This window comes from Oncorhynchus kisutch, linkage group LG3, assembly GCF_002021735.2.
Source record: "Oncorhynchus kisutch isolate 150728-3 linkage group LG3, Okis_V2, whole genome shotgun sequence".
Taxonomy (NCBI): Eukaryota; Metazoa; Chordata; class Actinopteri; order Salmoniformes; family Salmonidae; genus Oncorhynchus; species Oncorhynchus kisutch.
Window position 1 is genome coordinate 73,167,805 of NC_034176.2, and position 25,375 is coordinate 73,193,179.

General features: G+C 41.4%; 1 protein-coding gene across 1 annotated transcript in view; it reads left to right on the plus strand.

Annotated features, from left to right (window-relative positions):
* Positions 1-2,705: 2,705 nt before the first annotated feature.
* The window catches only part of LOC109874951 (carbohydrate sulfotransferase 8), a 228,582-nt gene continuing 205,912 nt past the window's right edge, over positions 2,706-25,375 (plus strand). Inside the window, exon 1 of the mRNA XM_031814298.1 lies at positions 2,706-3,274. The gene's annotated coding sequence lies outside the window, so the exon portion shown is untranslated. The remainder of the gene's footprint in view (positions 3,275-25,375) is intronic.

The following is a 25,375-nucleotide window of genomic DNA, read 5'->3' on the forward strand; positions in this document are numbered from 1 at the left end:
ATGTTCATTAACACGCGCTAAAGCAGACAAGGACTCTCCACTGAGGTGCTGTGCAATGATCCTATGGACTTTGAGATAAGATATTGAGAGAAGCTTCTTGTCTGTTTGAAAACGTAGAACCCTGGACCAGATCTGCTCATCAATGTATTTCTCTAACCTGACTCATTGATTGTGAAAAAGGGCCATTATTGGTATTATCATTAGTGTGCTGATGTGCTGCTGATATCCCCAGCAAGCGATCCGTAGTATCCTTTGTGATCACTCACACACACACACACACACACACACACACACACACACACACACACACACACACACACACACACACACACACACACACACACACACACACACACACACACACACACACACACACACACACACACACACACACACACACACACACACACACACACACACACACACACACACACACACACACACACACACACACACACACACACACACACTGATATGTGCTTGTGGTACAGTGGACTAGATGGCATGGTTTAGAGTAGACTGTTAGTTTGGCCAAAACGATAGCTTTGGATCACTTTTCTTGGGCATAATAAACTGTGGAATCTGCCAACAAAGCTGTGTGAGTTTGCTTGCTGTGTTGAACCAGCAGAGGGGGGTGTGCTGCTCTTGTAAGGATGAAGATCTCAGCTCTATTTATAATCTCTGCATGGTTTCTACCACACCCTGAGATTCAGCCTTGATATAGTTTTCCTTTACACAACGTACTGGATACATGAACAATAAAATTATAAAGTGGTGTTTATTTAACTCATTCTCATTTCCTGGCTCATTCAAGGAAAATAATTTTGATTGGATTTCATCTGATTCAGTGACACACAATAGTCATACTAGATGTATTTAGCTATACTAGATGACAGATATTGTGATACTTTGCTGTGAATTCACATCATACTGTTTCTCCTCGATGACAGCAAAACACAGAATTTTTTTATTTTTCTCTAGTGTGCGGATTAATGATTAATCAGGTGCCTGTTTCTTTTGGCAGGCAACACTGCAAACCATACTGCCTGTGAAGGTCCTATTAATAAGGATGGTTTCCCCCTTTAGCTAGTGCCCACACTATCAGGATTGTTTACATTCTGGAAGCTGCACTAAAAACATGTAGAAAACCCCCTTCTGCCAGCCGAGCTTCATGAAGTAGCCTGGAAATGAATTATGTAGATCCAGTGGCTTTTGATTTTCACCCTGCAGGGCTTTCCTTTCCATTTTCTGATTAAACCTTTTTTTCTCTGTCAGTGTGTCCCTTTGAGAGAATGAAGGTACAAATGTCTTTGGTTTGAGAATGGAGAGCATGCTCTGCATACAATACTGTGCAGGTTCTACTAGCTCTCCTAGCTCATGGGCCATGCCATGTGCACTTTTTAAATAGAGGGTGAGTTGGACAGTCTATTGTGGATGGCCTAAGATAGGGAAAGGCAACTGGGGATGGCAACAAAATTTAGTTTAGGGCCCCCAGAGGGCTAGTGCCGGCTCTGACTGCATGTGTGGGTATGGATGTGGGTACTCAATTGTTCTACATGGGCCCCAAGGCGGGGGTTACAGATGAAGGCCTCCACTTTGATCGCACCCCACTGACAGGACCGTACATGGGGGCCCTTGAGTCTTGAATCTATGCCAGGCATGCTGCTGAATACAGAGTAAGTTATTATATATGCATGAGTTAAGTTAAAGCAAGGTTACTGTACAGTATATACAGTATATGCATTCCGTGTCATACAGCATTTGTAATATTTCTTTAAAAAGTATCCTCTCTCTCTCACACACACACACACACACACACACACACACACACACACACACACACACACACACACACACACACACACACACACACACACACACACACACACACACACACACACACACACACACACACACACACACACACACACTACCTTGCAGATGAGATGAGCAGGCAGGAAGCCATCCATTGATGCATAGGACATTATAAGAGAAAATGTTATTGTCTTGAGGTCATTATTGAATAAAGTGTGCCCTTCTCACATCACATCATTCATGGAGGGCAATATATCAATAAACGTCAGCTCATCTGTCCCCCTGATAGCTGAAACCATTTGTCTTGTGCCTGTCTGGGGGTCTATGATGGACACCTAGAGACAACATAATCACATTTTCAGCAAAGCTGGCTGGGCTGATACACTTTTTGGTGTGGGGCCAAAGTCTCCATTCAGAGCCATACAACTTCCCTTATGGCTTTTATGACCACTTTCTCTATTGGACTATATGTGAGTTAGGCTACAGTAGAGTGAAGCAGGTCTCTATCCATTCCAGACTGATTTCCTTTCTACAAGTATGTAGATTGTCAAATTACCTTGGGAATGGAAAGATGTAGCATATCACTTGGGTTTTTCGCTCTAATTAAACATACATTGTAATGTAAAAAACGATTACAGTGCGTAGTCCTAAACATACAGTGCAAGCACCATATAAAAAAAATGTTTTACTTCCAAACTATTCTGTCGCACCTGTCTCTGTCGCGTGGTAGCCGGCATTATTTCACTTCGCACGAGACCTGCGGTTAAGAGCATGGGCGGACACCTGACACTTCGCGCTAGACAGATACAATTGGATTATATACAGTGATTCACTGGCATTGGAGGCATCGACTCATGTTCAGGTAAACTGGAAACAACCGCTCCCAGTTACTGAGTTTATTCTATAATAAGGGCTGGTTCGGTGACTGTATGCTACTGTAGTTATTTTCAGATTTTGTCTCGCTTCAAATCCAAAAGATGAAAATACATTTTGCATTGAAAATACAAGATGTAATGTTGTTTATTCGTCATTTTTTCAACGACATTACTATTATTGCAGCGGTTGCCTGGAGGAAAGAAGAGGTACCTCTCCTTGGAGACTTCCCGGGATGCAAAACTCAAGCGCAAGACACAAGAATGGAGCGCAATACTGCTGCTGTCTGATTGGCGAAACGTCCATCGCTTCATCTTTTCACATTAGTTCTACTCGACGAAGCTCTAACCAGGTCTATTGCAACCAGGACTCGACCACGAGACATCTAACTTGTAGAGACAGTAGGCTAACATTTGTCTCGGGTTTGTTTAGTCGGAAAAGCCTATTATTTAAGAAATAGGCGGACGGCTTTTCCGTGGTGCTGAAGATAGGACTTGGCTGATCTACGAGTGAGGAGAATCAGTACACGAGCCCACACTTTCCGCTCTGTCTTGTCAGCTTTATGATATCAGGTGCTTTCGCTAAGGTAAATTTATTCCCATACGTTTCTAGATAATGTTTTTGTCATGTGAGTTACGTCATAAAACATAACTAGGCCAACTGTCTTCAGTCGAATAGTAGGCTGAGTTGACATCTCACCTGTATTTAGCCAGTTAAGTTTTTGTGTTCTTGTACATGGATTTTTTTTGTCTATACAGAACCTCGTTACACATCATATTGATAGGCTACATTGATACATTGAGCCTATTTAGTTTTTATTGAACTATAACAGCTTCATTAGCATGTCTTTGCTTGATTTGTTTATTGTCTCACTGTCTTATACGGTTTCCACTAGATACCACAGCCACAAAGTCGTAATGGTCAATATCATAAAAATTCAAGAAAGCCAAAATGTGCTTTTTGGTCTTAATTTAAGGTTAGGGTTAGGCATACGGTTAGCAGTATGGTTAAGGTTAGGGTTTTTAGAATATACATTGTAGAAATAGGGGGGTTCAGGACTTTGTGGCTATGTTAACTAGTGATGACCGTCTCTACAGGTGACAATTGGGCAACTGTATATACATATATTGTTAATACAATTGTTTTTGTACAGTAAGGCTATCTCCTAGCCTACTTTTGTGCGAGAAACGTTTTCCTACACATTTCTGTGGTCTTGCCTTTGCTCATAGGAATCAAACAGTGGATTGCAATAACCTATAGTTTTCATCAGCACATTTTAGAGGTGACATAAGACCTATAGCCTAGTTACAGTGGATAGATGTGTTTGTTGAAGAAATGATCATGCTCTCTCCTCTGGTATCCATCATACAGCACCATATATTGATATTGTACCATGTCATTATTGGCATTAGTCAAGCAGATTCTCCTCTCCCAAAGTTTGAACATAATGAATGCTGCCACTGTCTTTCTCTCATTTGGAATCATGCCTAGTTGCTCCTTGCAGACTGCCATATCAAGCATGCATTATTCAATTTAAGTGGTCAGTGAATGAACTCAAATTGTGTTCATCCTAATTATACACTGAGTACATAGGGAAAGTATCCCATTATTCATACTGCGATTCACAAGTCTCATTTTAGAGCGGGCTAGGTAGACTGACTGCAAATATTTTCTGTGATAAATGACAGAGCATTCTTATTATGTTTGTAATATTATTTTCACCTTGTTTTGTGAGATGGGAAATGGCATATATTTGATTGATGTCTGTGTTTAACTCCACTTTCAATTGAACCATGATTCTGTTCAATTTCTCATTATTACCAGATGCACTGAGGCAGACAGAAATCTGAGAATAAATACACTCCCCACCGTTTTTAATGTAAGAAGGTACAATAACTAAAAACTGTCATTAAAAACAAACACGAGCAAATCTCCAACAGCACCTGCTGCATGCAGGTAAAGACAAGAATGTGACAGCAAGGTGTGGTTATGGGCCTGCGTTACAGGATCCAAGGGACAATAGAGTTGCGAGGATCAGCTTTATATTATGGATTTGTGTAGGTTCAAGTGCCTGTGTAGATAACAGACGTGGATGACGTATAGAAAGTTTTGTGTAGGCTTCATTTACTATTGCAGTTTGTATCTGACCTACAGTATATGTGGCTCAGAGATGCCCTATGGAGCTGACCCAGAGGAGGTGTCGGATTATAAAGGTGATGGTCGCAAGGATCAGGTGTCAGTATTAACTGCAGTGCAAACTGCAAACCCTTAAATAGACCTACATCACTTTATACTTTATGACAAAGAGTGAGTGAGTTCAGCATACTGGGTTCCATTAGTTCTCCCCTCCTTGCTTCCACAAACATGTTACGTTTTGTGCCAAAAAAATAATCTCTTGGTAATTGATGACGAAGGTCAGTGATCCGTTCTTTGGCCAGTTCATGTTTTTCTCCTACAAATCTGCTGCTAGGTGCTCTGATGAACAAAATAGAAAAATCTTGGGGAAAAGAACACACAAGATTGCTGTGTTTACTAGCTCTAAAAAAGTGACCCAATCTATAAGCATGGGTATGACACGTTGTGGAAAATGTAATTTACACATCAATGGAATAAATGATTATAATGATCTGTTAGGCTACTCCAGCTCTTACTGATCCCTGATAGATGCAGCGTATTCAATGGCTTTTTGAGGACCTCAGCTTTCTGCCGTCATTGGGGTCCTATTGGGCATCAAGTTTTAGGCCTCTGTGAAGCCACTCTGTACATTTGCTGATTATAGAAACATGTGCAATATTTGTGCAGTATTGTGCAACTTAGTTTTTTTGTAACAGGAAATTAATATGTCAATCATGTTAAAATGGCCCCCAACCCCTTTTCACTTGGTGCCAGAGAATGCAGGTGCTGTCCAACTAGAGAATAAGGCCCCCTTTGAGGTGGTGTCCATGTGACTGAATGCAATGGCTTCTGTCAGTGGCCAGGGTCATTGGACACAGCAGAGCTTTGACGCATACAAAATGTGCTTGAAGATGCTGTGCTCATACTGAGGCTGGCAGAGGCCCAGTGGAGCTGGGACATAGCACTCCAGATGGCTCTGCAGTGACCAACGGCTCCTCGGAACGGAGGGAAGAGCGCAGTCCAAGCCCAGCTGGAAGCTAGGGATACGTTACTGCCGGTGTGAGAGTGAGTGTACTTGTGTGCAGGGCCGGCGTTATGGGCGGGCCATAGGGGGCCCGCCCTACCATACCTCCTTGCCTATCCAAATAAAATATTTAAATATTGAATAGGCCTAATGCATTTCTATGGACATAATAAGCAGACCTAAACTTGTCGCCTGCCTTCCCGTGGGACAACGACTCCCGTTGTTAGGGCAGAGAGATGAGCATCTCGTCATTATATACAGTGGGGAGAACAAGTATTTGATACACTGCTGATTTTGCAGGTTTTCCTACTTACAAAGCATGTAGAAGTCTTTAATTTTTATCATAGGTACACTTCAACTGTGAGACGGAATCTAAAACAAAAATCCAGAAAATTACATTGTATGATTTTTAAGTAATTAATTAGAATTTTATTGCATGACATAAGTATTTGATCACTTACCAACCAGTAATAATTCCAGCTCTCACAGACCTGTTAGTTTTTCTTTAAGAAGCCCTCCTGTTCTCCACTCATTACCTGTATCAACTGCACTTGTTTGAACTCGTTACCTGTATAAAAGACACCTGTCCACACACTCAATCAAACAGACTCCAACCTCTCCACAATGGCCAAGACCAGAGAGCTGTGTAAGGACATCAGGGATAAATTGTAGACCTGCACAAGGCTGGGATGGGCTACAGGACAATAGGCAAGCAGCTTGGTGAGAAGGCAACAACTGTAGGCGCAATTATTAGAAAATGGAAGAAGTTCAAGATGACGGTCAATCACCCTCGGTCTGGGGCTCCATGCAAGATCTCACCTCGTGGGGCATCAATGATCATGAGGAAGGTGAGGGATCAGCCCAGAAGTACACGGCAGGACCTGGTCAATGACCCGAAGAGAGCTGGGACCACAGTCTCAAAGAAAACCATAAGTAACACACTCCGCCGTCATGGATTAAAATCCTGCAGCGCACGCAAGGTCCCCCTGCTCAAGCCAGCGCATGTCCAGGCCCGTCTGAAGTTTGCCAATGACAATCTGGATGATCCAGAGGAGGAATGGGAGAAGGTCATGTGGTCTGATGAGACTAAAATAGAGCTTTTTGGTCTAAACTCCACTCGCCGTGTTTGGAGGAAGAAGAAGGGTGAGTACAACCCAAAGAACACCATCCCAACCGTGAAGCATGGAGGTGGAAACATAATTATTTGGGGATGCTTTTCTGCAAAGGGTAGAGGACGACTGCACCATATTGAGGGGAGGATGGATGGGGCCATGTATCGCGAGATCGTGGCCAACAACCTCCTTCCCTCAGTAAGAGCATTGAAGATGGGTCGTGGCTGGGTCTTCCAGCATGACAACGACCCGAAACACACAGCCAGGGCAACTAAGGAGTGGCTCCGTAAGAAGCATCTCAAGGTCCTGGAGTGGCCTAGCCAGTCTCCAGACCTGAACCCAATAGAAAATCTTTGGAGGGAGCTGAAAGTCCGTATTGCCCAGCGACAGCCCCGAAACCTGAAGGATCTGGAGAAGGTCTGTATGGAGGAGTGGGCCAAAATCCCTGCTGCAGTGTGTGCAAACCTGGTCAAGAACTACAGGAAACATATGATCTCTCTAATTGCAAACAAAGGTTTCTGTACCAAATATTAAGTTCTGCTTTTCTGATGTATCAAATACTTATGTCATGCAATAAAATGCAAATTAATTACTTAAAAATCATACAATGTGATTTTCTGGATGGCCATTGTGGAGAGGTTGGAGTCTGTTTGATTGAGTGTGTGGACAGGTGTCTTTTATACAGGTAACGAGTTCAAACAGGTGCAGTTAATACAGGTAATGAGTGGAGAACAGGAGGGCTTCTTAAAGAAAAACTAACAGGTCTGTGAGAGCTGGAATTATTACTGGTTGGTAGGTGATCAAATACTTATGTCATGCAATAAAATGCAAATTAATTATTTAAAAATTATACAATGTGATTTTCTATAATAATATATATATATATTTTTTAAACATTTTTAACAATTACAGACCTCTACATGTTTGTAAGTAGGAAAACCTGCAAAATCGGCAGTGTATCAAATACTTGTTCTCCCCACTGTATAGATCTCTGGTTTCAGCCTCATGCGAAATGGAAAGGCAAGTTGGCGGGTCCACAGTGCACTGTTAGGATACAGGCTTCCCTTAAAGGACATTGATGTTTTGCCAAAATTATATAATTAATTGTTTAAATAAAAACATTAAAAATATTTCACCAGATAGCATGACTTAGCCACAGAGGATCAATAGCTTCTTTAAAAACATAGCTGTGTAGGTCATGCCTAATTGGGAAGGCCACAATTTAAGCAGCACGTTTTTCAATAGTGTCGAACTGATTGAGTTGCGGCTGTCAGTGAAAAACATCTAAAATATGCGTGAAGATAATGTGTTTTGAGTATAATTTAATATGTTGCAAGAAGAAGAAGGGGAGGGGTGTGCAGTGAAGATATGCTGTGTCTATCCTCAGAATGCACACACTCAGCTCTCCAGAATGCACTCAGCTGTCTCCCATAAATTCTTGCGCATTCATTGTTTCATTCTGTGAATTGTTTGCCCTTTGATTGCTTATTTTTTAAATCAATTCCCCATTACATATGTCACCAGTAGGACTAGTAAATGTACCGTTAATCCCCCCATCATTTGGTTACATTAATTTCTGTTAATGTATGTATTAATTACAGTACAGTCATTTACCATGCTCATTTTCGGAATGGAAATGTTATTTGCAGTGTTCATAACCTGCTGCACTTGTGATAAAAAAGTTTTGGTTTATTTCATAACCATTACGAGTTTTGTCAATCTTTTCATTGTCTTTTGTTTGAAGTGCTCCATGAGCAATGAGCATGAGTCTGGTTTCTCAGGAGTGCCTGAGCACGCAAAGAAGTAGGCCTACCTGACCTGCTGCGTGTAAATATAAGAAAGTTCCCATTAGGCAATGTCTGATTGTCTTAACTCACCACTTCCACCAGTAATGAGCTGAGCTTCTCAATGATTTTTTTTCACCTCACACATCAAATCAAATCAAAATGTATTGGTCACATACACATGGTTAGCAGATGTTAATGCGAGTGTAGCGAAATGCTTGTGCTTCTCGTTCTGACAGTGCAGTAATATCTAACAAGTATCTAACAATTTCACAACAACTACCTTATACACACAAGTGTAAAGGGATAAATAATGGATGAGCGATGGCCGTGCGATATAGGCAAGATGCTGTAGATGGTATAGAGTACAGTATATACATATGAGATGAGTAATGTACAATATGTATACATTATATAACGTGGCATTGTTTAAAGTGACTAGTGATACATTTATTACATCCAATTATTAATTATTAAAGTGGCTAGAAATTTGAGTCAGTATGTTGGCAGCAGCCACTCAATGTTAGTGATGGCTGTTTAACAGTCTGATGGCCTTGAGATAGAAGCTGTTTTTCAGTCTCTCGGTCCCAGCTTTGATGCACCTGTACTGACCTCGCCTTCTGGATGATAGCGGGGTGAACAGGCAGTGGCTCGGGTGGGTGTTGTCCTTGATGATCTTTTTGGCCTTCCTGTGACATCGGGTGATGTAGGTGTCCTGGAGGGTAGGTAGTTTGCCCCCGGTGATGCGTTATGCAGACCGCACTACCCTCTGGAGAGCCTTACTGTTGTGGGTGGAGCAGTTGTCGTACCAGGCTGTGATACAGCCCGACAGGATGCTCTCGATTGTGCATCTGTAAAAGTTTGTGAGTGTTTACGGTGACAAACCAAATTTTTTCAGCCTACTGAAGTTGAACAGGCGCTGTTGCGCATTCTTCACAACGCTGTCTGTGTGGGTGGACCATTTCTGTTTGTCCGTGATGTGTATGCCGAGGAACTTAAAACTTTCCACCTTCTCCGCTACTGTCCCGTCGATGTGGATAGGGGGGTGCTCCCTCTGCTGTTTCCTGAAGTCCACGATCATCTCCTTTGTTTTGTTGACGTTGAGTGAGAGGTTATTTTCCTGACCACACACCGAGGGCCCTCACCTCCTCCCTGTAGGCTGTCTCGTCATTGTTGGTAATCAAGCCTACCACTGTAGTGTCATCTGCAAACTTGATGATTGAGTTGGAGGCGTGCATGGCCATGCAGTCATGGGTGAACAGGGAGTACAAGAGAGGGCTGAGAATGCACCCTTGTGGTGACCCAGTGTTGAGGATCAGCGGGGTGGAGACGTTGTTTCCTACCTTCACCACCTGGGTGCGGCCCGTCAGAAAGTCCAGGACCCAGTTGCACATTGAGGGGTTCGAGACCTAGGCTTAATGACGAGTTTGGAGGGTACTATGGTGTTAAATGCTGAGCTGTTGTCAATGAACAGCATTCGTACATAGGTATTCCTCTTGTCCAGATGGGTTAGGGCAGTGTGCAGTGTGATTGCGATTGTGTCGTCTGTGGACCTATTGGGGCGGTAAGCAAATTATATTTAAAAAATATTTCCAACACTCCCGGCCACCAAGCCTCTGAGTGAAGAGCAAAATATCATGATCTGATGATCTCATATATCCAGTGGAAACGTAATAAAAAAACTGCTGTTTCTCTCGAGTTCACAGGTGATGGAAACTCTGAGGGCCCGGAATAGGCTAGTTGACACAATGTTGCAAGTTATCTAGCAACAGCTTCTGGCCGGACCCAGTTGATGATTTGATACAATGTTGTACTTCACTAGCGATAGCTCAAGTCAAGACAGATAGATATGAGGCAGAGTAGAGAGTTGAATGTCAGGAGATTTTCTGTTTTTATTTGTGTATTTTACTTAGTTGACGATGGAAATTATAGGCCTACTTATGCATTGGCCTATGGGCTATCTCTGAGTTCTATGCACTCATTTCTCTAGCCGCCAATGGGCCACAGCGTATCAATGTGTCCTTATTGCAGAGGCTGATGCTCTCGCCTTAGTTACATTATTACTCTTAGAATTTTCGAATCTTACTTCAGATCTTTATGATTAACCACGTGACACTGATTTTGAAAAACTGAAACGTTATTCTTGAAATAAAACTGTTCCTCGAAAATGCGTATGTAAAAAGGATCATAACTGTCACAAAGATGGATAGTAATGGTAGGATAAATTGTAAGCATCCCCAAACTTGAAACTCAAGAGCTGCCTATGGGCTTTACTATAACACCCATAAAAAAATGGTGAACGCACAAGCGCGTGCACACATAGGAGGTCCCGTGAAAAAACATGCCCGTCTATGGCTATCCAAGGCCCATCCCCCCTGCTTGTGTGTCTTAAAGAAAGAGAGAGAGAGTGAGAGAGTGTGTGCATGTGTGGGCATGTGCGTGTGTTTGTCAGAGCAATTACTCATCACACCTGTTAGTCCCTTACGGAAAAAACATATTAATTTCACATGTGAACACGTGAAATGTTCCACATTTCTTTCTTCATGTGATCAAGTGATCTTACGTGAAGTTAATGTGATAACATGTGACAACATGTAAAGCAACATGTGATAACATGAAACTACATGTGTTAACATGTGATCGCATGTGAAGTGTTCCAAAAACACGTTTTCACATGATTTCATGTGAAATCATGTATTTTTTTCTGTAAAGGGTGACTCTGTCAGAATGGACATTAGAGACAATTCACTTACTTTACCCTTTGGTTTCCAAGCTGAATCTGCAGTTTTTGTTACTATTGGATTTAGAATAATATACAGTAGATCCTTATAGATTATCAGTTACTACCATGGGGATGTATTGAAGCCATGGTACTGTGTAGCTAGGTGGCCCTGTACAGGGGGAGGGGGGTTTGGATCACTCTTGAGTCTGATTAAGGACAGTGATTCAGTGTGTAGGCAGTGGATTGTGCGACATTACAAGATCTCTCTCTTTTTAAAAAAGAACCACCTGAGATCCCAAGGCGGAGCAGGAGTGCATGACGACAAACACACAGTGGCTTCAAAGAGCTAACCATCCTTCGCCATTTCTAGTTGGCAGGCCGCTAGAGAGCAGGGTGGGAGAGAGAGAGAAAAGAAGCCTGCTCTTTTCATTCCGACACATCTGTTCCGTGAAGGAATAAGAGCATGATCTGCACTCTGATCACAATGAATAATTCCTCAACCGGCTATAAATATGTGCTCCCATGAACACTGAGCCTCTTTCAATGCCAGGAATCTTCGCACTCCATACAGTGCAGCATCACCAGGCAACACCCATGGCCTTGTCGACTGGTTTGGAGCTGGAGAATCAGAGACACCAGTTGAGTTTACTGGGTAGATCCTGCAGTTGAATGACCAAAGCGCCCTCACATTCATGGGTGGAATGTTATTCATATTTTTCATAATTTCATAAATAATTAACATTATTATAGTTTTTAAGCCAAAAATCTGGTGTTTCTATGTCAAACGGTTTTGTTATATTTTAGTCTTCTGTGATGTATATAAAGTGTAGTATTGGGATGCAAACTCAAAATGGAATAACTTTCAACTCTCTATCTGACATGGTACATGTGTCTTCTTTTTTTAAGCCCATAACCGTGTGTGTGAGGTGTATACTTCTGTGTCAAATTAGATTTGTTTAAGACTACCAAGAAACCCTGATTTAGCTCACTGCAGTAAAATTTTATTAAGGAAAGCTTGACTTGTGAATTTGACTACAGCTTGACAACCAAATAATCCAACGGGTTAATAATATTGCTGAGAAAATATAAATTGAATGAGATTTTCTCGCTCTGCAAAATGTTTATTTACATTCTCCTGAAATGCCTACAATGCAATTTATACTACCATCATTAGAGGTGACTTATGGTTTGGTAGCTACATTTCAGGCTCTTAGTCATCAAGGACTATTCATTTCTAGTCAATCCTATAGGAATAGCTTCACATTTAGCTTTAGATCATATATGTGTACCAAATGGCACACTATTTGCTATATAGTGCACTACTTGTGACCATAGCCGGGTCAAAAGAAGTGCACTATAAAGGGAATAGAGTGCCATTTGATGGCAGCCTGAGCCTTAAACAGGAAGTGGATGAATGTGATATTGGTCCATCACCTCTAATGGGAACAAAAGGTCATCCCTTAATTATTCATTTGGGATGTCAAACAATCCTCAGCCGCTGTTATTTAGAGGAGGAGATCCATTGAATAATGCAGAAGGAGGATTCTCTTTCCTCCTCCAAAACCAGAGGCACCCACACTCGTTGGTTTGGATGTTTTATAGTAGAGCCTTATCTTTATGCTAGAGCCCCCTGTCATTTTAGACCGACCCGACCTTCACTGTCACTTATGGTGAAACTTGGGATGGCATAGAAGGTGACATGTGACTCGTGTTGTTTTTCTACATATTCTAGTGCCTGTTTACAGAGTGCTCCATGCAGGGAGAGAACGATAATGCATTAAAACAGCTGAATCATTATGGTTGTCTTCCCACTCCCCCTATCTGTTGTGGTAGACTACCCTTGTCAATTGCTTTTAAGCAGCTTTCTTAAGATGTAGGGGGTGCAGCTCAAGAAGCAAAAGGAGATATTAATGCTATTAAAGTGCATTACAGTGAAGAATGGGGTAATGTGAGTCGCTACCGTGGGAAGAATAGCTGGGAGGAAGCAGAGAGGATTCAGACAAGTGTGGGGGAGAGTCTGCAAATGTGCTCTTTGTTGGGCATGAGAGAGATAGAGAGAGAAGAGAATCAGAGAGAGAGGAACAGGGAGAGAGGGGGGTGGATGTGGAGAGAGAGGCAGATAGAGAGTGAAAAAGAGAGAGGCACAGAGAAATGAGAAAGAGAGCAAAGGAGAGGCAGAGGGAGAGAGGCGAGAGAGAGAAAGAAAGAGAGAATGACAGAGGGAGATGGAGAGAGAGAGAGAGAGAGAATGACAGAGGGAGATGGAGAGGGAGAGAGAGAGAGAGAGAGAGAGAGAGAGAGAGAGAGAGAGAGAGACCACCTCCAGACTGTTCTCTGAACATGCAGAGATGCACATGTAGAGATACGTGACTCAGACTGCAGAATGAAGGAGGCCGTGGAAACACATTGATTTGGGAAATCAGAGATACCTACACTGAGTATACAAAACATTAAGAACAACTGCTCTTTCCATGACATAGACTGTCCAGGTGAATCCAGGTGAAAACTATGATCCCTTATTGATGTGACTTGTTAAATCCACTTCAATCAGTAAAGATGAAGGGGAGGAGACAGGTTAAAGAAGGATATTTAAGCCTTGAGACAATTGAGACATGTATTGTGTATGTGTCATTCAGAGGGTGAATGGGTAAGACAAAAGATTTAAATGCCTTTGAACGGTTTGTGTCAAGAACTGCAACACTGCTGGGCTTTTCAACCTCAACAGTTTCCTGTGTGTATCAAGAATGGTCCACCACCCAAAGGACATTCAGCTAATTTGACACAACTGTGGGAAGCATTGGTCATTATGGGTCATTATCCCTGTGGAATGCTTTTGACACCTTGTAGAGTCCATGCCCCGATGAATTGAGGCTGTTCTCAGTGAAAAAGGGGGGGATGCAATATTAAGAAGGTGTTCCTAATGTTTGGTATACTCAGTGTATTTTAACCAGACAATGGAGTTAAGATCAAATTCAATATGAAAGCAATCTAGTAATTGGAATAATAAAATGTTCATAGCAGTGACACAGGGACACAGGACATCTCTTTACTCCCTGTTGCCCTAATAGAACACCAAATTATCAATACATCTCTATAATGATAATGTACTTCAGGAGGGATGAGTTTTTAGCGCTACATTACTGGATACTTCAGCTCTGTATGTCAACCAAGAGAACACATCTTTTTAATGTATTTCCTGCTAGAACCCGTGCTTGACATGGAATGAAATAGGTGCCGGTACTCATTTTGGGTGCCGGTACAGTTTATATTTAGGTGCAGGAGCTCCACAATACTTTTGAGCTAATATTCTATAAGAGGAACAGGAGCTCAAGCAGTAGAACATTTGATGTGAGCTCCTGCCCAAGTCAAGCACTGGCTAGAACTGAGGTAAGATTGAAAACCAACCCGACACAAACTGTGGATTGTTACAGGTTTAATTTGTCTCTAGTTTTAGCTACCAGGTAAGGTATTAGTTATGCAACTGATCAATTGAGAAATGAAAACATTATTTTGGTTCACTGCTGGGGACCCTCTGACAGATCATTGTGGATTTTGTGCCAGTCAGTATTTCTCAGGAAGATAATGTCCTTTTTCCCAGAGTTTGACGTTGCTGTACGGTACCTAGTGACAACGCTCGTTTGTCTTGGCCTTGAAATAAAGGTGAGGATGAACTGGGGAGCGGATTTGATCTGCGTGTCTCTGTATAGCTAGGGAGCCAGGGATGTGTATTGCTATATTGCTGCTCAGGGGGATGAACATCTTCCTCCAGGCAGACAAGGTCACTGTTCGGAGGCTGAGGGCCGAGGGAGGATAAAGGCAGCAGGCAGGGGCCAGGTGCTCTGTGAGTTAGTTTGTGGATGGATGGCACTGTGCCTAGAAAACAGAGCCAGGGAGCCAGAGTCCAGCCTGCCCTCTGCTCGGGACTCTCCTACTACCCCTGCTCTGTGGGGCTCTGAAAGCATTGCTTAACTCCTGTGGAACCCAACGTCCAGGTGCCAGGGTGTTGATCAATTAGGCAACTGTGTTTCAGCCCAAGTTAGGCAGGGTAGCCTAGTGGTTAGAGTGTTGGACTAGTAACCGGAAGTTCAAGTTCAAACCCCCGAGCTGACAAGGTACAAATCTGTAGTTCTGCCCCTGAACAGGCAGTTAACCCACTGTTCCTAGAACGTCATTGAAAATAAGAATTTGTTCTTAACTGACTTGCCTAGTTAAATAAAGGTTAAAAAAATACACAAATGTATTCTGCACTAAAGCCTGTCAAGTTATTAGCTGGCAGTGTAGCGCTATTCAAGCCATTTCAGCCATTCTGTGATACAGACACAGACACCGGTACACTGTAGCCGGGGCAGCCTCAGTGAGTGAACTTTTCTCTGAGAGAGCTATCAGCTGTGTTATAAGACAGAGTGAAAATAGAGTCAATGTTACTTTAACAGCAAACATTCAAATGTAGTCACAGGTTATTCAGTTGAATTGTGACACAAAAGACCAGGTTCATGCAGAAGTGTAGGTGTGGCAGGTGGTTAACAGTTGTTGTTTTATTGAAATGCATTAACAATGCTGCTGCATAGATTTGCTTTCCATTTGAATACTACATTTGACATATTGTATTGTAAACGTGTCCGTCTCTGAAAGCCAGATTAACAGAACATCTTACTGCCCATACGAACCTCTTTCTACAGATGGTGGGAGGTTCACTGGAGACGATATCGTCCAAATATTATTCAGTATCTCTCATTAGAAGCCAGAAAAATGACTCAACCACAGCTTTCATAGATAGAGGTAGCAACCCACTGGGCACACACTGGTTGAATCAATGTTGTTTCCACATCATTTCAATGAAATTATGTTGAACCAATGTGGAATAGATGTTGAATTATCTGTGCCCAGTGGGAAGCCCTCTCTTTAATTAGTATTATTTTCATTCATTCACTCACCCTCTCACAAGTTACCAATGTTAGGTTTGTGTAATGTGACATGAATTTTTGTAGTCACAATTAAGCTTGGTAGTGGAGCTATTTGTATTACAGATGTAGATAACTGCTATAGCTTGACTGAACTGTTACGCTCTCTCTCTCTCTAGATATATAGCACCTTCTCTAGTGTTCAGTGTGTAGTATATATTCAGACCTAATATTTATTTGTTTTGTTTGTTTATTTGGATCACCATTAGCTTTTGCAGAAGCATCAGCTACTCTTTCTAAATATGACAAGTAATAAAACACTGATAAACTGATAGATAAGGACAGTCGCACACATTTACAATACAATGATATACAAATAATACAACTACAAAATAATGTGTGTCTGTGCTTGTGCTTGTGTGTGTGTGCTTGTGTGTGTGTGTGTGTGTGTGTGTGTGTGTGTCCTCACAGTCCTCACTATTCTAGGAGATGTTATTTAATCTGTTTTTTAAGGTCATTTTGCTGTTTGCTTGAGTAATTGAAGATGGAAGGGAGTTCTATGCTATCATGGTTCTGTATAATACTGTGCATTGCCGTTGATTCGTTTGGACTTGGGGACTGTGAACAGAAGCCTGGTGACATGTCTTGTGGGGTATGTATGGGTGTCTGAGCTGAATGTTATTTCATTATATAGACAATCTAGAATTTTCATCACAGTAATATTTATCATGAAGACTAGAAGAGAAGCAGTTAATCTCTTGTCAACCCTCCACCAGGAAAGAGTGGCATGAATGTTATTGATATTATTTCTGTATGTGTAGCTAAGAGCAAGGCATGCTAGATTTTTCTTTGCTGCACTTGACCATATTACCAGACAGTAATCAAGATGGGACAAGACCAGAGCCTTAACAACTAGTACATTGGATATTTGTGTAAAAAATTCAGATATTTTAATAACTTCACATTTTCACAACAACTTTATCAATATGACAAGCCCATGATAATTGACCAGCCAATGTTATACCTAGGAGTTTAGCTTCCTCAACTTACTCAATGGTCACACCATTTATGCACAACTCCAGTTGAGGTTTAGGTCTTACATAATGTTTTGAAACAAATACAATGCTGTTAGTTTTAGATGTATTTAAGACCAGTTTATTATAAATCACCCATTCTGATACTGTAACTCCTTATTTATAATTTCAGTAACCTTGGCTTGTCAGCACTGGCTTTAGGTGCTGACATGTAGAGTGTGGAACCATCCGAATACATAGACATTCTAGCTCTGTGTAAGACCAATGGCAAAATTTGGTTTAATAATTTTTTAAATAGAGAAGAGTAACGGCCGAAGGGAGCTGCCCTGAGGGACACCGCACTGTACATATCAAATCAAAGTTTATTTGTCACGTACGCTGAATACAACAGGTGTAGATCTTACAGTGAAATGCTTACTTACAGGCTCTAACCAATAGTGCAAAAAAAGGTATTAGGTTAGGTAAAGGTAGGTAAAGAAATAAAACAACAGTTAAAAGACAGGCTATACACAGTAGTGAGGCTATAAAAGTAGCGAGGCTACATACAGACACCAGTTATTCAGGCTGATAGAAGTAGTATGTACATGTAAATATGGTCAAAGTGACTATGCATATATGATGAACAGAGAGTAGCAGTAGCGTAAAAGAGGGGTTGGCGGGTGGTGGGTGGGACACAATGCAGATAGCCCAGTTAGCCAATGTGTGGGAGCACTGGTTGGTAAGCCCAATTGAGGTAGTATGTACATGAATGTATAGTTAAAGTGACTATGCATATATGATAAACAGAGAGTAGTAATAGAGTAAGAGGGGTTGGGGATGGCACACAATGCAAATAGTCCGGGTAGCCATCTGATTACCTGTTCAGAAGTCTTATGGCTTGGGGGTAAAAACTGTTGAGAAGCCTTTTTGTCCTAGACTTGGCACTCCGGTACCGCTTGCCATGCGGTAGTAGAGAGAACAGTCTATGACTGGGGTGGCTGGGGTCATTGACCATTTTTAGGGCCTTCCTCTGACACTGCCTGGTGTGGAGGTCCTGGATGGCAGGCAGTTTAGCCGTACTGGGCCATACGCACTACCCTCTGTAGTGCCTCGCGGTCGGATGCCAAGCAATTGCCATACCAGGCAGTGATGTAACCAGTCATGCTGTTGATGTTGCAACTGTAGAAGATGTTTCCATTGAAGAACACTGTCTGAGTTCTATTGGATAAATAACTCTTCAACCATGTGATGGCAGGTGATGTAAAGCCATAGCAAGTGAGTTTCTTCAATAACAATATATGATCAATAAACATTAATAAAAGGCTAAGGTACATTTTTATGAGGTTATGTGTAATGGTTTTCGTCCTCCTCTTCTGAGGAGGAGTAGGAAGGATCGGACCAATGCGCAGCGTGGTAAGTGTTCGTCATATTTTTTTATCAAAACCGAACACTACACAGACTGAAAACTAAACAGTTCTGTGTGGAAAACACAGACACAGAAAATAATCACCCACCACCAAAATGTGGAAAACAGGCTATCTACCGGTAAGTATAATTCTCAATCAGAGACAACGATCGACAGCTGCCTCTGATTGAGAACCATACCAGGCCAAACACAGAAATACAACATAGAAAAAAGAACATAGACTACCCACCCCAACTCATGCCCTGACCAAACTGACACAAAGACATAATAAAGGAACTAAGGTCAGAACGTGACATTATGAGGGTAGTTTCCCCATAAATGCATTACTTCCAAGCCTTAGGAAAGGCCCAAATACATGGGACAGATATGTTTTATTAAACAGATACGGATCATTAAATTATCAATATTTACTGCACGCCTGAATTAGAAAAACACACCTTGTGAATTCATTTTACAAAATTCTCTACTATTAAATTATTAAAAAATAACTTGAGGCAGTGAAGGGATCACTCCTCTAATTCAATCAGTGTTTCATTTACCAGATAGTTTAATTACCAACCAATCACTGCCCTCTTTGGCCCTGCAGGAGGTCTGATATGACTGATGAGTTCGCTTTTCCATGCCCTCTCCCACACACTGGGAATGGGGAAAACATTTCCAAGAAGAAATTCTATTACCTTACATTGTTCATTTCCTACCAGTGTGGGTGTCTGAGTAATACTTTAAAAAATAATAATAATTTAAAAAATTTAAAATTAAAATGATCCAGTCAGAATGTAAACATCTTAAACCAGGTAGAACATTTGTAAAATTCTAATGAACTTACATTTCTACATAATTTAGTCTCTGAACAATTGTTCTTCAATAAAAGTATTTTTAATATCGAGCTATAGTGAGCAGCACTATCGAGCAGCACTATTTTGGTTGATTTTGTGGAGTAATATTAACATTCTTCATCAAGAATATGGGCAAAATGTTATTATTGACAATGAAAGTGGTAGGAATGTTGTACCCTTGTAATATAATTGCTACATTAACTATCAATATAGCATAAAAAAATTGTTTTCCAGATTGTATTTGGATTATTATTATTATCACGATGCATATATTGGGTCGCGACTGAGACAAACACCTGGTTAAATTTGGATCCCGAGGCAAAACCAGTTGAGAACCACTACTTTACAGTAGCCGTTAAAGCTTGTCTCTGAGTGTCTGATAGGGCCCCACCACAGTTAAACTAATTATGCTCAGGACCTATTATTCCCAAAGCATAGGTGCCTTGTATTCATATTTAATGAAGGATTGTCATTAAGATTAAGCATTAGTGTTCAACAGCAAGCTTTAGGTTGACGCCTTTCAGAGTTGCTGCAGTCTGAAAAAGCCCACACAATCCCATTTGCACCATGAGCCCTTTTTCGAGCCGTTATTAAACATTCATTACATTATTGTGTAATCAGTGCAAAACAGTTGCTAATCTGATTTGACTAACATGGGTTAGCCTAGTGCTTGAAAATGGCCACCACGTACTGTAATTAAGCAGTTGTGACTGTATGTGTAGGGATTGTTGGGTGACCTGAACAACTGAAACAGTAGCTATGCTAGAACAGTTCCTCTTCACTGTCCCCTTACAGATATGCCGCTCATACCAACAGCAGTGGTTGACTGCAGGTGACAGAATATGTAACACACGATGCTATGATGTCTATTTGATCTACAACATTTTATCCCAGTCAAGGATTCATTTAACCATAGGCTTAAATACTGCATCTAGTGTAGAAGTATTACAATTTATAGCCCTGACGTTGGATGAGGGACCAACAATTCTGTCTTCACAGAGGCAGTGTTGCCTTTGACACTAACAAGAAGTGGACATGGCACGTGTCTCCTAACTTGTGCCATGCTCTGTCTATCTGGTCCACTGATACGTTATTGTGAGTTAGAGGCCATAATCAAGCATCTTTAAATACGTATGCCTCTGACAATTTAACTCAATGCCATTCTACATTACACATTTATTTTTAGCTGTATATATACAGTGGGGCAATAAAGTATTTAGTCAGCCACCAATTGTGCAAGTTCTCCCACTTAGAAAGATGAGAGAGGCCTGTCATTTTCATCATAGGTACACTTCAACTATGACAGACAAAATGAGAAAAAAAATCCAGAAAATCACATTGTAGGATTTTTAATGAATTTATTTACAAATTATGGTGGAAAATAAGTATTTGGTCAATAACAAAAGTTTATCTCAATACTTTGTTATGTACCCTTTGTTTGCAATGACAGAGGTCAAATGTTTTCTGTAAGTCTTCACAAGGTTTTCACACACTGTTGCTGGTATTTTGGCCCATTACTCCATGCAGATCTCCTCTAGAGCAGTGATGTGTTGGGGCTGTTGCTGGGCAACATGGACTTTCAACACCCTCCAAAGTTTTTCTATGGGGTTGAGATCTGGAGACTTGCTAGGCCACTCCAGGACCTTGAAATGCTTCTTACAAAGCCACTCCTTCGTTGGGATCATTGTCATGCTGAAAGACCCAGCCACGTTCCATCTTCAATGACATTGCTGATGGAAGGAGGTTTTCACTCAAAATCTCACGATACATGGCCCCATTCATTCCTTCCTTTACACGGATCAGTCGTCCTGGTCCCTTTGCAGAAAAACAGCCCCAAAGCATGATGTTTCCATCCCCATGCTTCACAGTAGGTATGGTGTTCTTTGGATGCAACTCAGCATTCTTTGTCCTCCAAACACGACGAGTTGAGTTTTTACCAAAAAGTTATATTTTGGTTTCATCTGACCATATGACATTCTCCCAATCTTCTTCTGGATCATCCAAATGCTCTCTAGCAAACTTCAGACGAGCCTGGACATGTACTGGCTTAACTTCTCATGACTCTCGCATGCGGGAGCGTAACGTAGCCTCAAACTAATTAGAATAACGCAGCGGACATAAATCTTCCTAGAAAATTGTCCTATTCATGAAAATCACAACTGAAATATATTGAGACACAGCTTAGCCTTTTGTTCATTTTGACAATTGGTTTCTCATAAGAAGCAATTGGAAAAATGGCTACTTGTGTACTTTACGCAAGATTTTCTGCCGGAGCCATCATGTGACCACTTGCTAAATGTTGTCCCTTACGGCTATTCTTCAACAGAAATGCGTAAAAAGACGTCACAATGCTGTAGACACCTTGGGGAATACGTAGAAAATGTAAGCTCATTTGTAGCACAGCCATATAAGGAGTCATTGGCATGAGGCGGTTTTAAAAAATGCGGCACTTCCTGATTGGATTTTTACCTGGGTTTCGCCAGTAACATCAGTTCTGTTGCACTCGCAGACAATATCTGAGTGTTTTCTATCCAAAGCTGTCAATTATATGCATAGTCGAGCATCTTGTCGTGACAAAACATCCCGTTTAAAACGGGAACGTTTTTTATCCAAAAATAAAAATACTACCCCCTAGTTATAAAAGGTTAAGCAGGGGGACACGTCTGGCACTGCAGGATTTGAGTCCCTGGCGGCGTAGTGTGTTACTGATGGTAGGCTTTGTTACTTTGGTCCCAGCTCTCTGCAGGTCATTCACTAGGTCCCCCTGTGTGGTTCTGGGATTTTTGCTCACCGTTCTTGTGATCATTTTGACCCCACGGGGTGAGATCTTGCGTGGCGCCCCAGATCGAGGGAGATTATCAGTGGTCTTGTATGTCTTCCATTTCCTAATAATTGCTCCCACAGTTGATTTCTTCAAACCAAGCTGCTTACCTATTGCAGATTCAGTCTTCCCACTGTGGTGCAGGTCTACAATTTTGTTTCTGGTGTCCTTTGACAGCTCTTTGGTCTTGGCTATAGTGGAGTTTGGAGTGTGACTGTTTGAGGTTGTGGACAGGTGTCTTTTATAATGATAACAAGTTCAAACAGGTGCCATTAATACAGGTAACAAGTGGAGGACAGAGGAGCCTCTTAAAGAAGAAGTTACAGGTCTGTGAGAGACAGAAATCTTGCTTGTTTGTAGGTGACCAAATACTTATTTTCCTACAATGTGATTTTCTGGATTTTTTTTTCTCATTTTGTCTGTCATAGTTGAAGTGATGATGAAAATTACAGGCCTCTCTCATCTTTTTAAGTGGGAGAACTTGCACAATTGGTGGCTGACTAAATACTTTTTTGCCCCACTGTATTTGAAACCATTTCAATGGTAGCACAGTGTCTCACGGACAATGTGTAAGTTCAGAAATCTTTAGAATGTCTTTATCAATGATAACAGGTCCATGAGTACATACAGCAAAGCTCATGACCAAGGGAAGACTATGAATGACTATGTTAAGGCTGTAAATCAATATATTCAGTTGAGATGCTAAATCTATCTTTATTTTCCTTGTTCCCTTGTACGGGTATGTTTATTGATGGACCTGTTGAAATACATGCTGTATACTCATATAAACTGGGGTTCACCATTTTTTTGTTTGTTAATGTGTCGTCTACTATACTCTGAGTCACAGCTTAGCTCATCATTTGTTAATGAAGCATTGAGCTCACCATCACACAGTAGCACAACCAGCATTACCATACATGGTCATATACACTGGGTAGATACAGCATTCAAAGGATGTAGCTATAGTAGTTGTTGCTGGTGCGATCTGTAAAACACGCAGGAACACACCTCGATGTTGCAACAAATAATTAATTGCAACATTGACTGAGACCAGGAAGCTTCACTTGTATCAGAAGATATATAGATATTTAATAGTGACTCTTAGCCAGCCCCTTTCTTTTCTAAAATGCTGGTAAATGAAAGATTTGGTAGTCTGCACTCGGGTTCCGCTGCTCTACGAGGTTACTTGCTCTCAGCTACCTACACTGCTCTACGAGGTTACTTGCTCTCAGCTACCTACGCTGCTCTACAAGGTTACTTGCTCTCAGCTACCTACGCTGCTCTACGAGGTTACTTGCTCTCAGCTACCTACGCTGCTCTACGAGGTTACTTGCTCTCAGCTACCTACGCTGCTCTACGAGGTTACTTGCTCTCAGCTACCTACGCTGCTCTACGAGGTTACTTGCTCTCAGCTACCTACGCTGCTCTATGAGGTTACTTGCTTTCAGCTACCTACAGCCGGTCAATTTCGTATACTAAAGGACAGCTTTCAAATGGAGCCTGTTTTGTTCAGAGTGAGTAGTCACCATTAGTGGCAGGCCTGGAAAGCATGAGCGATGGATAGAATAATGGGGGCTTTATTAGTAGAAGTGTTTCTGGAGACAAAGAGCGACTACAACAGGTAAAGATACAAAGACTTGACATCTGCAGTTAGGATCAGGCTTCCAGGAGAGCAGATTGCCTATTACTATGTAGTAAATCTTCATCTTCAGTACTAACACAGATTATACAATGCCTACTTTACATGAGTGACTGACGACAATGTGATGATCCAAGGGCCAATTTACAGTACAGTACATTACAGTACAGTCCATAACAGTACAGTACATTACAGTGCAGTCCATAACACTGACAAATGAACGAAGAGCAGTCAAACATGTTTTGTAACCAAGCTGAATGCACTCTCTTATAGTATGTCCCACAGTGTTCTACAATGCGCTACTTAACATAAATATAGTGCAGTATTGTTATTCATTGTGCTGCTGGTACTGATACCAGTTCCACTGATTGTCACCTGTTGCTGCCTTTGTTCTCCAGAACTGGGGATAGGAAGGAAGTAGGTTCTTTTTAAATACATGTTTTATCAGACAATATTAATCCTATGTTGAATATGTCCCATAGAAACTCTCTACAAACAACCAAGAGGAAATTGCTGCCTGAAAAATGCTCCTACCCATGCATTTTCATTCATTCCATTCAAATGGACTCTTGGTTATGAACGTTAACTTGTAATACAGAAAGCCTCTGGTAGGTTTGTCCTATACCTGTAGCTGATTAGATCACAGGACTGGACCTATTACCACCTTCTAAAAGGGGTTTGGGGCTTTTGTGAAAGCTATTGCTCTGTCTAGTCTTGAAAGTGTTGAAGACCATCACAGGAAAGTAATTGGTTGTGCTCTGCAACTTCTAGCATCACCTACAGTTTCCCTTTTATCCCCCTCTTGACCTTTGTAGTATGAATATTGCTCAGCCAGTGGCATTTACCTAGACTGTGGTGTATGGTCATTTAAGTCCAGCATCTCTGCTCATGACTAGGCACTGTGCCACTGCAGCACATTTTCTATTTGGAGTATGGATATTATAGCTATGTATACAATAGATGCACCATACACCACAGTCTAGGTAAATAGTAGAGAATACATTTTGAATGAGTACCCCAGCTTCCAAAGAAATCTAAATAACTGAAATTCCAATGGAATCTTGCTTAAAAAGTAAAAGTTAATTGTCAACAATGAACATGTGAAAGCCTTATTGGCTGAAACCTACTTCCAACCCATTGTCCCACCTGACCTTCAGCACCATTCTCAATAGTTCATAGAGTAGTTCACGGCGGTGCTGTTAGCATATTGACCTTGACACTGTGTTTCAGCAATGGCCTATCAATGGCTCAGTTAAACAGGAAAGGAAAGTATAAATCTCAATAATGTATATCT